General features: G+C 44.4%; 1 protein-coding gene across 3 annotated transcripts in view; it reads right to left on the bottom strand.

Annotated features, from left to right (window-relative positions):
• The window catches only part of PEAK1 (pseudopodium enriched atypical kinase 1), a 208,403-nt gene that overhangs the window by 111,092 nt on the left and 81,711 nt on the right, over positions 1-15,600 (bottom strand). For 2 of the 3 annotated variants that reach the window (XM_089781972.1, XM_075897375.2), the window contains exon 2: positions 4,347-4,525. The exons of the other annotated variant lie outside the window; for it this stretch is intronic. The gene's annotated coding sequence lies outside the window, so the exon portion shown is untranslated. The remainder of the gene's footprint in view (positions 1-4,346; positions 4,526-15,600) is intronic. 3 annotated transcript variants of the gene reach the window in all.

Genomic DNA, 15,600 nt, shown 5'->3' with positions numbered 1-15,600 from the left:
GTGTATTAACATAATCATGCTTCAAAAAGTATTACATTAACATGAAGTAGGGACTTTTAAATGTGCACCAGCAAGGTATATGTGCACTAGTTAGTGCACGACAAGCGGGTGCACATTAGATTTTCCACTCCCTTAATGCAGCCTACAGCATGATGTAGATAAGCCCTTACACTATAAAATTCAAAGAAAATATGAAGAGACGGCATTGTAGCAACTGGGAAACTTCTCCCACTGCACTTTTGACTACACTACACACTCCACTTGACTAGACAAGGTAGCACAGCTATCTTTGTAAGATTCAGAAATGCAGGCTCTAATTATTTTATCAAAATGAAATACTAGTAATATTATTTTCCCTTTACAAAGTAACAGGAAAAACAGGGAATCTCTAGCTTCTAGGATCCTGTGCAAATAAAAAGCATTTATTGCACTATGTATATTTAGCAACATCTGTATCTTCCTTTCAAAACAGGGTAACCTGCACTGATTCAAGTTAACATATATTGTGGAACAGTGCAACTGTATATCAGTGTAGCCCAGTGATTCTCAAACTGTGGTCCATGGACCATGGCTTGTGCACAGCTCTTCCTCTCTCCCTGAAGTGAGGAGCCCATGGTGGAACTCCAGCCTCGACCAATTGCCCCCCACAAGGCTGGAGCACCAGCTCCGGCTTCCCACGGGGGAGAAAGGGAGGGGAAAGAAAACCCCAAACCTCACCGCCAGATCCAGCTCATGGGGAAGAAGAAGAGCAGAAGTGGCTGCATGTGCTGTGGCTTCCCCTCTTCCGGCTGGGGAAACAGCAGGACATGGACATGCTGCCTGGAGGCCGTGCCTGGGAGTAGAGGATGGCACAAAGGCAGGTACGTGCCACTCCTTTCCGTCATGCCCAGACCTCACACCCCACCACTCTCACACACAAGACTGCCAAGACCCAAAAGCCCCAGCTTGCTCCTGCATCCTCCCTCCTGGCCAGACTCTGCACCCACCCTTAGTCCTGTACCCTCCCACTGGCCAGTTACCCTACTCCAGCCTGCTCCTAGCACCTTACCTCCTGAACCCCACCTCCTGCCCAGATCCTGAACCCCCTTCCCTACCTCAGTTGTTGGCACCCCAGAGCACACACTGAATGCTCATTCTGGAGCCACTCCAGAGCCTAGGAGCATCCACAAAATCCAGAAGCCCAGCAGAATTAATCTGGCTTATGGGAAGTCCTGAACATCAGTCCTCCCTGTCTCTCTTCACCCCCGTCCCCATGGGGCTGGAGCATCAGGGGAGTGAGAGGTCTCAGCTGGGGGCCATATCAATGAGGGTTGGGGAATTTTGTAGTAGGCAGGTTTTTGTGTGTTGTTGGGGTGTGTAAAAATTAATAGGTTTGAAATGGCCTTATACATTAGTAGTTCAGGGTTTAGCCACAGCATTACCCGTAAACATGCTTTTTCCTTTTATTTTTGTAGTTTGGGAAGATAGGGTCTGGTCGAGACCAATATTATCTTTTGATATATAAACTTGCTCCCTGCCTCTATTCCATAGCCTAGAAAACCAAATAAGTATAGAGTTGCTCTATTTTGTTATGTCTCTTGTTTATCCTCATTGGCTCTGCATAATGTATCTTCAGGATCAAATTCCTTGTAATCTCTGTAATTTGTTAGTTTGTAGTTTAAAAGTGTTGATTCAATTAGAAATTATATAAATAGTAATTAGGGGCAGGTATAATTGTATTAATTATTTGCTTATTAATATTCATTTCATGGGAGTTAACTTTACTAAATAAGGCTTTAGGAAAAGTAGTGAAATTTACATACTAAATTAGATAAAAGGGTGTAATTGGCACTAGGTTGTTGCCACTTGGAGACATTGTGTTGAATGTCCGAGGTAAATGTGTATAGGCAATAAAGCAGTTCCTTTTACCCTATCTGCTCCTGGGTCACCTGTTTCTTCTCTAACATGTGTGTGTGGTCCCTGACAAATTTTTCTGTGAATCAGGGGTCCCCAACTCAAAAAGGGTTTCCTGCCCCTGCCATAAACAAAGACAATGTTGAAATCTTTTGAGTTGAACATAAATTCATATTTTATTTGATTTAAAATGAAGTTTAGTAAACATGAGAAAACTGAAGTGCTTACTCTGTTTAATAATTTTGATTAATATTTCCGTTTTTTGGTTCAATTAAACCATTCTCCCTAGCTGCAGCACTAGCAAAATGGCTCCAGCGTAATTATATAATTAATGGTGAGTTTCCATGAGCAACTTGTGGTTTGTAGAAAGGTTTATATTGAACAGGGTGGGTCACAGGCCAAAATGTTTGAGAAAGTTTGTGCAAAATTCCCAGCACAGACAACCCAGAGGTTATGGATGACTTTATCCTACTGAATGACCAGAATAAGGAACAATGATAGTCCAGTGGCACCTTAGAGACTAACAAATATATTATGACTTTTTAAAGTTACACACTAACATAGCCACCCTTCTGAGACAAAATAAGAAAGCACGAGCAGGAAATCAAGAGCTAACTTAAATTGAGATGATCACCACTTAAAAAAAAAAATCACTGTTTAGGATAATGTGCAATGGGAAAAGTACTATTTGTTCAAAAGAAGGTCTGCACAAGGGTTTGAGAACAAGAGCTTGAAGGAGAAGAGGGACGGAGACCTAACATAAGGTTGTCTTTTTTTACACTGCCTTGAAAAATTGAAAGCCTTTTGCTTTTTGGTCCCTGGTTCATATATTTCCCAGTTCGACTGTAATACAGGCATTACAATATGACAGCTGTTTGGTGGCATTCAATATAAAATACATTAGTAGTGTCAGTCCAGTTTTGAAAAGAGCTAGATGTAAAATAATCAGATCGCTCATGCTGTGCTTATATACTTACTAGCTTTAGGCAGCAGTTTCTGACAGAATGTGCCATACTATGAATTCTATAAATACTTCTGCTGTCAGTTGACTTGCATATTTGTGTGCTTTCCCAGTACACCACCTATAGCTGGTTCAGCAGACTTCATAGTAATCCCCAGTGTGATTAAGTGCTAGAGGTAGAAATGTTGTTGCCTCAGTATCTTTGCTTAGGTGCTTCTGTATTTGAAGCTCCAATGTTATTAGTAGCTAGAGCACCATGGGAGTTCAGCAGACACTGATGTTATTCAAAGGAAGACCACAGGCACGGCTCATTAACAAAGGCACTTGGCCAGGTTTATTGCCATCAAGACATAGTCCTAAGACTTGGTTCTGTGGTTACAGGTTTGCTAATATCACTGCCCTGTGCAAGGAACTGCTCAGTCAATGGTAAGGATGTAAAATCTTGTTTAATTAGTTAAACCATTTAAACATAACATTTAACCAGTTAATTGATTAAATGGGGGTGGGCTGGAGTGGTCCTCACTTTCCAGGCAGGGACTGCTCCAGCCTGGCTGCTTATGACCCCATGCTGGGCTGCTGCCTCCCAGCCTGCGCGTGCTGGAAAGTGGCAGCATCATGCAGAGAGAGAAGCAGCAGCCTCCTCCTCTGCCCCTGTTTCCACTTCCAGGCATCCCCTACAACTGTGGCAGATCATGGGCTGTTCCTGGCAGGGGAGGAGGGCAGAGTTTCTTCCCTGCCTGGACCAACCCCTTGGGTGCAGGCTGAGGCTCCAGGCCTGGGGTAGGCAGAGCCCAGGCCGGCCAAGTGCAGAGGGGCACTGCGGAAGGGGCTCCCCAACCTCACACACTCCCTGCAGGGAACAGCCTGGTGTGCCACATTTGCTGGTCACCCAGCCCCGCCTCCTCCCGAAGCAAGAAGCCTGTAGCTAGGAAGAGGGGGTTAAATCCCTTAGCTCCCGGAAGCTGCATACCCAGGCTGGGCAGGGGCAACCCCAGGGACACACACATGCACCTCTCCTGGCCCCCCTCCCCCCAGCAGGAAGCTGGAGCTAGTGCTCCGGCCTGCAGCTGAGGCTGGAGCCACAGCACAAGCTCTCAGCTGTGCAGGGAGACATGCCATGGGAAAATCGGTTCACGTGCTGCTTGTGGCATGGTTGCTGACCCCTGCCTTAAATCTGCATTTCCCTACCCCAAAAGAGGAAGACAAATGAGCAATATATATATATATATATAAATATATATATATATATATATATATATATATATATATATATATGCCACAAACTTAAACATCAGATATAAAAGCTAAAACCGCAAACTTCATTATAATACATTCAAGTTGTCAAATTACAGATTTATACAGAATGTATCTGTTGTAAGACTGCTATATTTAAACCTAACTGGTATAAGAAGAAAATCCTTTACAATCTGTACAAATTATCTTAGAGGGCTACATCAGAGAAATAAAACCATGATGGAAGAATTAAGGTTACCATTTAGGTCTGAAGAATTTCATCCATCCTGGTGCCAAAGGTGGCTTTGTAAAACCTTCTACAGCAGCTGGCACTAAATCCCTTTGCAAATTTGAAGCGCTTCCAATTTATCCAAGAGAGATTTCCTTCTTATTATTACTCCTTTTTTCTTGCAACTACAGATCAGATAGCAATGTTTTCTGAAAAACAAAGATGAAATGATAAGTCTGCTGTAGCTTAAACAAGTTTCAAATATGATCTAATACATTTTCCTTTCCCCTAGAACCCTCCCAATCTTTCATATTTTGCAATGAATACTTGAACGGAGACCTCTACTTCATCTTATTCATTTGGAATTGGCCTCTCTTTCCAAGGTGGAAGGCCTGAACAGATTTTTGGATAGGGATACACAAATCTCCATACTACACCCTAATATCAAATGACCCACCAAGAATAAAAATAGCATTTGGGCAGTTATTGCTTTGTTTTTCTAACCTGCTTTAGTTTCTTTTCTGAAGGTTGTTTAATCATGCACAGGCCTTTGTTTTATTAGACAATTGTTAAACTTGCAAGATGGCTTGAGTGGTATAAAAGGGTCATTTTCTCTTCTCCTTTCCTTTCTTCACCCCTCCCCAACTCTTCTTTCTAAAAGCAGAATGCAGTAATTTCCAATTCTTGGTACGGAAACAAGGAATAGTACTTCAGGTAGTGACGCTGGAACACTAGGCACTCTTTACTTTAGTAAAGAGCTTTTGGGGGGTTTCTAAGTGCAGTGGTGCTGCCAGTCTTCCTGTTACACCCTCAGAGAGGAACCTGAAGTTCAAACCTCAGCTTTGCAACAAGTCAGCTGACAGGTCAAGAAAGAGAAAGACAGAGTATTGATTTTTATCTTCAACTAGAAGGAATTCCTTAAAAAACAGCAACAAAGTCTAGTAGCACCTAAAAGACTAACAAAACGTGTAGATGGTATCATGAGCTTTCATGCCCCTCCGGTACTGGCCCGGAAAGTCTGGTATTTGAGGCCTCTGTCTGGTTTAAAAACAAAACAAAACAAAACAAAACAAAAAAAAACCACCAGAAAATATCAGACACGTATACCATCTGGCGTGGGAATTAATTTTTTTTTTTTGCTCAATGAATTTTTTTTCCACCCTGTTCGATATTTTGTGTGAAAGTATCTGGCAACCCGAGTACCATCTACGTGTTTTGTTAGTTTGAAGGTGCTACTAGACTATTTGTTGTTTTTTAAGTTTTTCCTGTTACAGACTAACTCGGCTACCCCTTAGAAGGAGTTCATTAGGGACATTGACAAGTGTGGTGTCAATGTAGCACACAGGGCAGAAGTCAGACTGAAGAGGTTCTATGATGGAATTGGTGGAGAGGAACACCAGAAAGTGATTGTAAACTGTGCTTCAATCAGCTTTTGGATGAAAGAGGTGGTAGTTGGAGTTAAGCGGGGTCAAGGATAGGTGACTATTTTACCTGGTGAGGAGAAAAAAGTTAAGTAACAAAGGGAGTTTTGATATTAACATTTGTAGAATTGTACTTTATATGCAGGGAGAGGAAATAATCAGCAGGCATAAAATGAAAAGAGGCAAGAGAATTTTAGAGAAGCTAATAAATTCATTTTAATACAATAGACTTAGCACAGGGGTAGGGAACCTTTTTGGGGTTTTGGGGTCGAGGGCCCCCGAATGACAAAGCCTAGGCTAGTAGATTGTGTGTGCTCCAGCCCCATGGGGAGGCAGCAGTAGGCTGGAGTAATAGCGCGGGCTCCCCAATGCTGGGGGGGGGGAGGGGAAGAGCCCTGACCTTCCGGGGCCAGACCCAGGCAAGCTATGGCCCTCGGGCCTTAGGTTCCCCACCCTTGACTTAGCACTTATTTAGCACTTTTAATTGTCAAAGTATTATACAAACATTAATTATTCCTTGTGATTTTTACAGATGAGGTTATTGAGGTGACATAATTAAGTGACTTTTCCAAAGTCACAGGAGAACATTATCATTGTCAAATCAGGGTTTTTATCTAAGAACTAACTGCACAAGAAAAACTGTAGTAAGTATATTGTTCAGTACAAGAATAACTGTGAGCTAGGAGAAGAGCTTGCCTAAGGCAAAAGAACAAAGTAGCTGCAATGACCATCACAGGCAATAAGAAGGCGGAGGGGTCAGCAGGAGTCTATATTCCCCACCAAACGGGGTGCTACTGCAGGGGGCTCCACAGTCGATCCAAAGAGTATCCTTAGGGGAAAAACCTTCTGCTGGTTGTGCACACAGAGCACACATACCTAACTGGAATCAATATGAGCAATAACTCAAAGAAGAACTGAGATTAAATTGACAGTCCTATTCTTAAACTATAACCAGCAACTCTGCCAGCTCATTTCTAAAGCTTTCTTTCTTTACCTTATTGGGGGCATTTGCTCACACCACACATATCAACCTACTCTCTTATCAACCACACTGCTATTAATTGGTCTCCTCCTCTTTTTGCCATCGTGACATTCTTTGCAACCTCTAGTCCAGTGGTTCCCAACCTTATTTATAGCGCAGACCAGCAAATCCATTCAGGAACTTTTGGCATACCAGAAACATTTTATTTGAATATTTGCATATTCATTAGGCAAATAATTAACATGCAAATATGTACATAAATGTTACGGTCCACCAAAAGTTTGTGAATAGATTTACCAGTGTGCAGTATAAAAAGCCCCAGCCCCCGAAACCCTCCAGTGCCAGCCCCAATCCTTAGAGCCCTCCACCCCTCCACTAGCCCCCAGCATCAACCACTAACCCCAGAGTCCCCCTGCACCCAACCCCCCAGTGCCAGCCCCCCATCCCAAATGCCTCAGTGCCAGCCCTCCGCCCCTTAAAGCCCCCCCACCAGATCCCCCAGTCCCAAACTTGTTTCCAGACCCTCCCCATACCCAACCCCCTCCGGAGCCCACTCTCCATTATTAGCCCTGTCCCTAGTGCCAGCCCTGCCCCTAGTGCAAGCCCTGCCCCAGTAGCCTCCTCACTACTAGCCCCACACCCAGTCCAGTGCCAGCCCCCCAACTGTTAGAGCCCCCCACCTCTGAGCTCTCCAGAAGTAGCCCCATTCCTGGCATTCCCAGTGCTTGTCCTGCCTCCCTCATCTAGTCCTGCATTGCCTCCCTGTCACCAGCTGAGCGCTGCTGCCCAGGTCATGGCTTCTCTAAGGCTACAGTGCTGGGCTCTGCTCTTCTGTGGCCAGGAAGAGACCCCTGCCTGGTGCTGGCTGGGCAGAATGCACCTCTCTCAACAGCCGCGATAGGAGGGAAGACGCAGGGTGGTGTATTCCCAACCCCGGCCCCCAGAGCTGCCATGGGACAGTAGCCAGTGGTTTGTGGCCTGGCAGATGGGAACTGCTGCTGTAGGCCACTGGTTTTCAAAGCATAGTCCTCTGACTGACCATCTTGCAGATGGGCTGTGGGCTCAGGGCTCACACCCTCCACAGCAGAGCACCTGGGATGGCACTACAGCACTGCAGCATCCCACTGCGACGTTGGAGCACCAGCGTTGTGCTACCCGCTGTGGGGTGGGAGGGGGGAGCCTCATGGGCTGGATCAGGCTTACGGAGGAAGCCTCCCTCCCCCGAGCTGGCGGAATGGCAGTGCAGGAAATCACTCACCTGGAAGCTTTCACCACTGCTTCTGTTAGCTGTAATCATGGCCAGGTAATGCCTCCAATTCCCTTCATTCCCAAACCCTTTACCCCCTTCTGCTGAGATCATGCACCCTCACCCCTTTCCAGTACCCTCACTCCGGACCTCAACCCCACTCATTCACCCTCCCTCCCACCTAGACAACCCTCCCACAGCCCATCCTAGCGATTCCCTGCCTCCCAGACCTCCATCACCCTCAGCCTGCTTCTGCACCCAACCTCCCACCCAGACTCCACCCTCCTTTTGCACCCATTTTGTCATCATAGGTGGTAGGTGGGTGGTTCATGGAAAGAACTGCGTTGATGGGGGGGAGGAAGGGGACGCAAGCCAAAAAGTTTGAGAACCACTGCTTCAGGCTCATGATGATTCCTATGTGGGGTTGCCAACTGTATACCCTGGTTCTCTCCTTTCTCCAACGCCCTGCCCCCACTCATTCTATCCACCACCTTAGTCACTCGCTCTTCCCCACCATCACTAACTTTCACCAGGCTGTGTTAGGGGGTTGGGATGCAGGCTCTGGCTGGGTGTGTAATTAGAAGAGGGAGATAAGAGTGTGGGAGGGGGCTCCAGGCTGGCACGAACACTGAGGTGTGGGAGAGGTGTAGGATCAAGCTGGGGATATAGGCTTTGGCAGGGCTGGGCAAAACACAGCTCGGTGGTCAGATCCGGCCTGCCAAGCCACCGGATCCAGCCTGTAGACCACCCTGCCGGGACCCTCAGGCACACAGCTGCTGTGGTTTAAAGGACCGTCTGTGCGACTCTCTGCTCTGCAGGCAGGGGGAGGCTTTGTGTGATCTCCCTGCCCCAAACCCAATCCTCGTTTCTGATCCCAGCCAACCTCTCAGCTCCTATTGGCTGGAAACAATAGGAGAGAGATTGGCCTGGAGGATGGGGGCAATGTAAGCCTCTTCTCCCTCCTGGAGCTGAGAGCCACATGGAGGGAACAGCCTGCAGTTTCAAGCAGCCTGAGGCTGCAACAGGCCTGGAGTCCAGCCTACATTGGTGGTGCTGCAGGCCTGCTGGCCAGGAGATACTTAGATAAGCACCTCCCAGCCAGGGCCTGCTTCTGGTACCCCTGCCTGTCCCACAACTCAACTCCCTCCCCTAGATCACAACTTCCTCCCAGACTCTGTACCCCTTTCTACATCCCTCCCCCATGCCAGAATCTTCTACTACACCCAAGTACCCTCCTAGACTCTGCACCCCATTCTCCTGCCCCAAGTCACTACCCACACCCTCTGCAGTCTGCATCCCTTTTTCCAGGTCACAGATCCCTCCCAGATCCTGTACCATCTCCCAGTGCCCCTTCCCCAGGCCAGAATCCTCTTCTGCAACATTTCAGGAAAGATGTGGACAAACTGGAAGTGGTCCAGAGATGAGGAGCAGAAAAGATTAAAGATCTAAAAAACATGACCTATGAGACAAGATTGAAATAATAGGCTTTGTTTAGCCTGGAAAAGAGAAGATTAAGAGGGAACATGATAAAAGCTTTCAAATACCTAAAAGGCTGTTACAAGGAGGAGGGAAAAAACTGTTCTCAATCTTTGATGATAAAACAGGAAGCAATGGGATTAAATTGCAGCAAGGGAGGTTTATTTTGGACATTAAGAAATGCTTCTTGTCAGGATGGTTAAGCAATGGAATAAATTCTCTAGGGAGACTGTGGAATCTCTATCATTGGAGATTTGTAAGAACAGGTTAGACAAATGCCTGTCTGGGATGTTCTAGATGGTGTTCGTTCCTGCCATGAGTGCAGGGGACTGGACGTGATAACTTCTTGATATTCCTTTTAATTCTATGATTCTATCATTAACTTGACTATATTTTTAGAGGAGAATATATGAAAACGGTGGAAGCATAGGTATAGTTTTAAATATTTAGAAGAGTAGGGGTCTTACCACTTTTAATAATAGGTATCAGTTTAACTTCCAATTTACTTATTTAGTGGTACTTGACTTATGATGTACTTTATGAATGAATCAGGGAGTGAAGATGGCTCTTCCCTCCGGTCTCCTCCCCAAGCAGTGGGAGGCTGGCCCGAGACATCTGGCATCACTGCCCTCCCTCCCGCCCCACCACAAGACTGCATACCATACGTATTCAAATTGTGGAAAATGCCCCCATAGAGGCTCAAAAATTATTGATCTCTATATAAAAGGTAGAAGAAGCATTGAATAAGATGGAAAAAGGTTAAAGCACCTGCTGAAAACAAATGATGATATGATCAAGGAAGTTGGAACTACTGGAGTAAGGTCGTTTGATAGATTACCATGTATTTCCTGGGATCAAGATAGGATACTAGGTGACTTGAGAATGGGGTTGATTGTGCCTTTATGGAAGAGTAAGCCTTTAAAAAGAGTTTTGGAGGTAGGGCTGAGGTGCAAAATGACAAAAAGCATAGAACAGCATGACTCTGGGAAGTGAAGGCATATTGTAGACTCAATATCTGCAGTGAGACAGAAGTTTGAAAGAATGATACTGGAGAGGGCAATTGCTAAGTAGATCTTGAGAAGGCATATAACTTGGCTTGAGGGTTTTTTTTTTGAGTATTTAAATGAATGGGAGGGGTAGTAACAATACATGGAATTTCAGGATGTTTTGAGGTACTGATAAGATTGAGACATTGCCATGTGGTGACTCAACTTCTTATCCTAGTTATGAAATTAACTAGGAGAAGAAGAAAGCTCGTGGAGACCGAAAACTAATACATGTTGACAACCCGGCTCTTTTGGCCGATAGCACGAGAATTTGGTAGATATGGTATCAGAGTCACAATATGTGATGGAGGACCAAGGATACAGAGTAAACTGAAATTACGAAAGTAGGGAAACTGGAAGAGTTTCTGCTGATTCAAATTCCTGGAGAAAAGCTGAATTAAAACCAAGAATTTTTATATTTAAAAAGTTAGACCGACTGCCATCAAAAAGAGGTCTGGAAAATTGAAAAAAGCCTGATGTGCATGCCCAACAGTCAAAAGGGTGGCAGGAGTGCTGTTGGACCAGCTATTAAGTAATAAATGGATTGGAAAAGTATGCTTTGTGTGTTTGTCTGCTCTATGGTTTGGAAACATTGGTTCTTAGGGAGGTGGAAGAAAAGATTATACAAGTCATAGAAAATAATATACTGAGGATAAAGGCAGGCATGTGCAGAGTAGACAAAACATGCATGGAAGAATTTGGGGGGGAAATGAACGTGGCACTGTCAGCGATAGGCTGGAGAATATACATTTCTTAGTTGGGAGAAGTATCACCACCACTAAGGAAAGCATGGGATGAAGAGGGAAGCACTAAAGGACATAGAAGATGAAGTATACAATGGAAAGAGCATTGGGATCCATTTCTTGAGAAAAGGACTGGAACTCCAAGACCTATGAACCCATCCCATGGATCAGATGGCATATCCTTACAAATGGGAAAAGGAATTGAGATATGGAGTGAAGTGTGTATGTTAAATAGGCTGGGAAAGAGGAAATGAGGGGGGATCATTACTAAAGAGGAATAAAGTTTGCTGGTTTAAACAGCATAACTACACATGCTTAATTTTGAGGAAGATGGACTGGTGGAAGATGCAGGTGCCTGGCTTACCTGCATTCAGTTAAGGACTGAACATTGTGCGGATAAAGATATCATAAGTCACCTTTACATTCTCACAATCCTTGTACTCGCAAGGAACATTCTGGTCCCTGGTATAACTTAAGTGTAACACATAGATTTGCTCAAAATTACAGCTAACTGCCCATCCATTCTGAGAGCTGGAGATTACTAGGGTAAAGACTCGCTACCCATGTCCCCTTTCTCCCAGGAATGTCCTCTACATACTGTGGAGCAGAAGTGGGTGGCATGGAGTACTATACCAGCACTACAGAATCCGGGAATTCTCATTACCAGGGCTCGACAAATAATACAATCTACTTGCCCGTGGGGAGTAGATTGTAACCTGGAAGAGCCGGGTTCGGGCGATCTGCGCATGCGCAGATCGACGGACAGCGCAGCTGGCGAGTGGGGCTTGCCGTGGTTCGGCAAGCCCTGCTCATTACTCAAGAATAATCTGAAGGTAGCCAGTTCACCTGGCATTACAGGTTAACTCTTTGACCACTGCAGCACTCCCAAGGTGCTATAGACGATCTTTTGTTCTCCAAATCAAGGACAGTATCACAAAGGAAAAATCTTGACTGTATCCGTTAGTGCTAAGGGAACTGTTGCAATCATAACTATACTACTCAATACATTATTCAAAACAAAAAAGTACTTATAGCATTGGCCATTTTTTACAGTGAAAATTAAAACCCTAATGTACTCAAATACCACAGATTGATGCTAAAATGAGAATTACTTATTACAGATTAAATCCTCTCCCATTTTAAGGTTGGTACTAGGGGGCTAGTAGACAGCTATATAGAGAGAATATATTAAAAAAAAGTTGAAAGACCAACATGCATGCATTCCCTTTCTGTCCCCAATCATGGGAAAAATTAATCAGAGGCTGCAGTGAGTAGCAATTGAATATAAAAACTGTCATGTGATGCATGCAGACAAATTAATCACAAGCCATATCTGCAAAACATTCCTCACTCTCTAGTTACTGTCAACAGTAGCACATCAGCTATACTGTCAAAATATACTAAATAAAGTGGCACCTCATTACAGAATTACTAATAAGGATACTACATTAATAAAGCAATTACATGAAACACAACTGTTGAAAGTGGTGGGAGGGGGAAAAACGTAAAACATGGTCAATTAGAAAATGGATAGTGTCATTTTCCTATTAAAGTTGATGCGTAATTGTAACTGAGCTTCTACTGAACTTAAAATAATTCATACAATACAATGGAATTTAGCAGAGATTGTTGCTGTAGAATACTTTTCAAGGGAACTACATTAAAGTAAACTACAATTCACTTAGAGATCAAATATTCTGTATTACTAAGGCTTTATCAACATTTGCATTATTTAATGTATCAAAGTTGCCTGTACAACTGTAGTTCTGCCCCAATGTATGCCTATATACTCCTAGAATCATGGAATACTAGAATTGGAAGGGAACTCGAGAAGTAAACAAATCCAGTCTTGCACTCATGGCAGGACCAAGCACCATCTAGATTAGCTCTGGCCCCTGGTCTATACTAGGGGATAAATTCAAATTAACATACGGTAACTTCAGCTACGTTAATTGCATAGCTTAAGTCAAAGTATCTTAACTTAAATTTGGGCACCACCCACAATGCAGGAATTCGAAAAGCGCACACTCTCCCTTCAGCCTCCCTGACTCTTCGTAGAAGCAGGACTATCGGCATCGATGGAAGAACCCTCTCAGTTCAAAGTAGCGTGTCTTCACTAGACCCGCTAATTTGAACCCTGGAAGATCGACTGCAGTTGCTTCAGGCCTGTCTAACCTGCTCTTAAAAATCTTCAAAGATGGAGATTCCACAACCTACCAAGGCAATTTATTCCAGTACTTCACCTTCATGATAATTAGGAAGTTTTTCCTAATGTCCAACCTAAACCTCCTTTGCAGCAATTTAAGCCCATTGCTTCCTGTCCTACCATCAGATGTTAAGGAGAATATTTTTTCCTCCCTCCTCCTTGTAACACCCTTTTAGGTACTTGAAAGCTATTATGTCCCCTCTCAGTCTTCTTTTTTCCAAACCAAACAAACACATTTTTTTTCAGTCTTCCCTCACAGGTTAATCATTTTTGTTGCTCTTCTCTGGACCTTCTCCAATTTCTTCACAACTTTCCTGAAATGTGGTGCCCAGGACAGGACACAAAACTCCAGCTGAGGCCTAGTAAATGCAGAGCAGAGTGCAATAATTACTTCTTCTGTCTTGCTTACAACACTCCTATTAATGCATCCCAGAATGAGGTTTACTTTTTTTTCCCCGAACAGTGTCACATTGTTGACTCATATTTAGCTTGTGGTCCCACTATGATCCTAGATTCCTTTCTGCAGCACTCCTTCCTAGGCAGTCACTTCCCATTTTTTTTTTAAAAGAAGTTACTCACCCTGTGCAGTAATGATGGTTCTTCGAGATGTGTGTGCCTGTGGGTACTCCACTCAGGTCTCGGTGCATCCTTACGCCGCTGATCGGAGATTTTTTGCTCGGCAGTGCTGTGCCTGCACACTCCATGTCTTGTGCTGCTGCCATTTGTTGGGTGCACACACAACACGAGTCTCCCACTGTTCCTTTTCTATCTGAAATCCATTAAAGGACTCTAAGCAGAGGGGAGAAAGGGATGGTAATGGAGCACCCACAGGAACACACATCTTGAAGAATCATTGTTACTGCCAAGTGAGTAACTTCTTTGCCATCAAGTGGTATCCCTGTGGGTGCTCCACTCAGGTGACTCAGTAGCAGTACCTGCCGGATGGTGGTGGGCACTGGAATCATTTATGTAGAGGAAGGAAGGACCACATCTGCCACAGAGGTGGTGGGTATGGGTCCTTTCTGTAGTTCGTAAGTTCGTAAACTGTGTATATGCAGCTAGCAATCCATTTGGATATATGTTGTGCTGACACAGCTGTTCCCCTATATGGCCTGTCCGACTTTCTGATCTCTTTGGTTCTATTTAAGTAGAACACAATAACTTGTCTTGCATCCAACGTGTGCAAGATGGACTCTTTGGATGAAGTAGGAGGTTTAGGAAAGCATGAAGGTAAGTATACTGGTTCGTTTAGGTGGAAGTCGGATATGACTTTGGGGAGAAACTTGGGGTGAGGACTGAGTATGACTATCTTTAGTAAATGTAGTGAAAGGCGGATTGGTCATGAGGGCTGCAATTGTACCTACGTGTCTTGCCAATGTTATTGCCATTATGAAAGCTACCTTCATAAACAAGTATTGTGGTGATGTAGTGGCTGGTAGTTCAAAGAGTGGCCTGGTGAGTGTGTCAAAAATAATGTTTAAGCCCCAAAGTGGCACCGGGGGTGTGCGTTTTCTGCAAGCCTGTGAGGAATCACTTTATCATTGGATGTGGAAAGAGAGAAATCATCCACGGGTTCATGGAAAGTCGTGACTGCTGCCAGATGGACAGAGATAGAGCTGATGGAGAGACCTGCATCACTGAGGTCCATCAGGTACTTTATTACAGTAGGTATGGGGGGTGGTATTGGGGTGTAAACGCCATGTGGTGCACCATTGTTGAAAACATTTCCATGTGTTTTGGTAGGAGCATCTCACGTTAACTGTTCAATAGGAAGTGTTCGACTGTGAACAGGTAAGTTCTTCATTTTGGAACCATGGAGGAGCCATGCTGTGAGTTTCAGAGTTTTGATATTCAGGTGATATGTTTGTTAACGTGTGGATCTCTTGATGAAACAGTCATCGAGGCAGGGAAAGATAATGATGAGAAAGGTCATGACCACGGCTACAATCTTTGAGGACACTCGAGGGGCCATGGAAAGACCAAAGTGAAGGACTCGGTATTGATAGTTATCTTGACCTACCACAAATCTGAGAAATCTCCTGTGAGCAGAATGGATGTTTATACGACAATATACATCCTGAAGGTCAAGGGCTGAGAACCAGTCCCCTTTGTCCAGTGTGGGTATGATAGTTGCAAAGGTCACCATTCTGATTTTTGTGTTGAG

The sequence above is a fragment of the Pelodiscus sinensis genome, chromosome 14 (assembly GCF_052426305.1).
Source record: "Pelodiscus sinensis isolate ZL-2025 chromosome 14, ASM5242630v1, whole genome shotgun sequence".
Lineage (NCBI taxonomy): Eukaryota > Metazoa > Chordata > Testudines > Trionychidae > Pelodiscus > Pelodiscus sinensis.
This window is presented reverse-complemented; position numbering and strand designations above follow the sequence as displayed.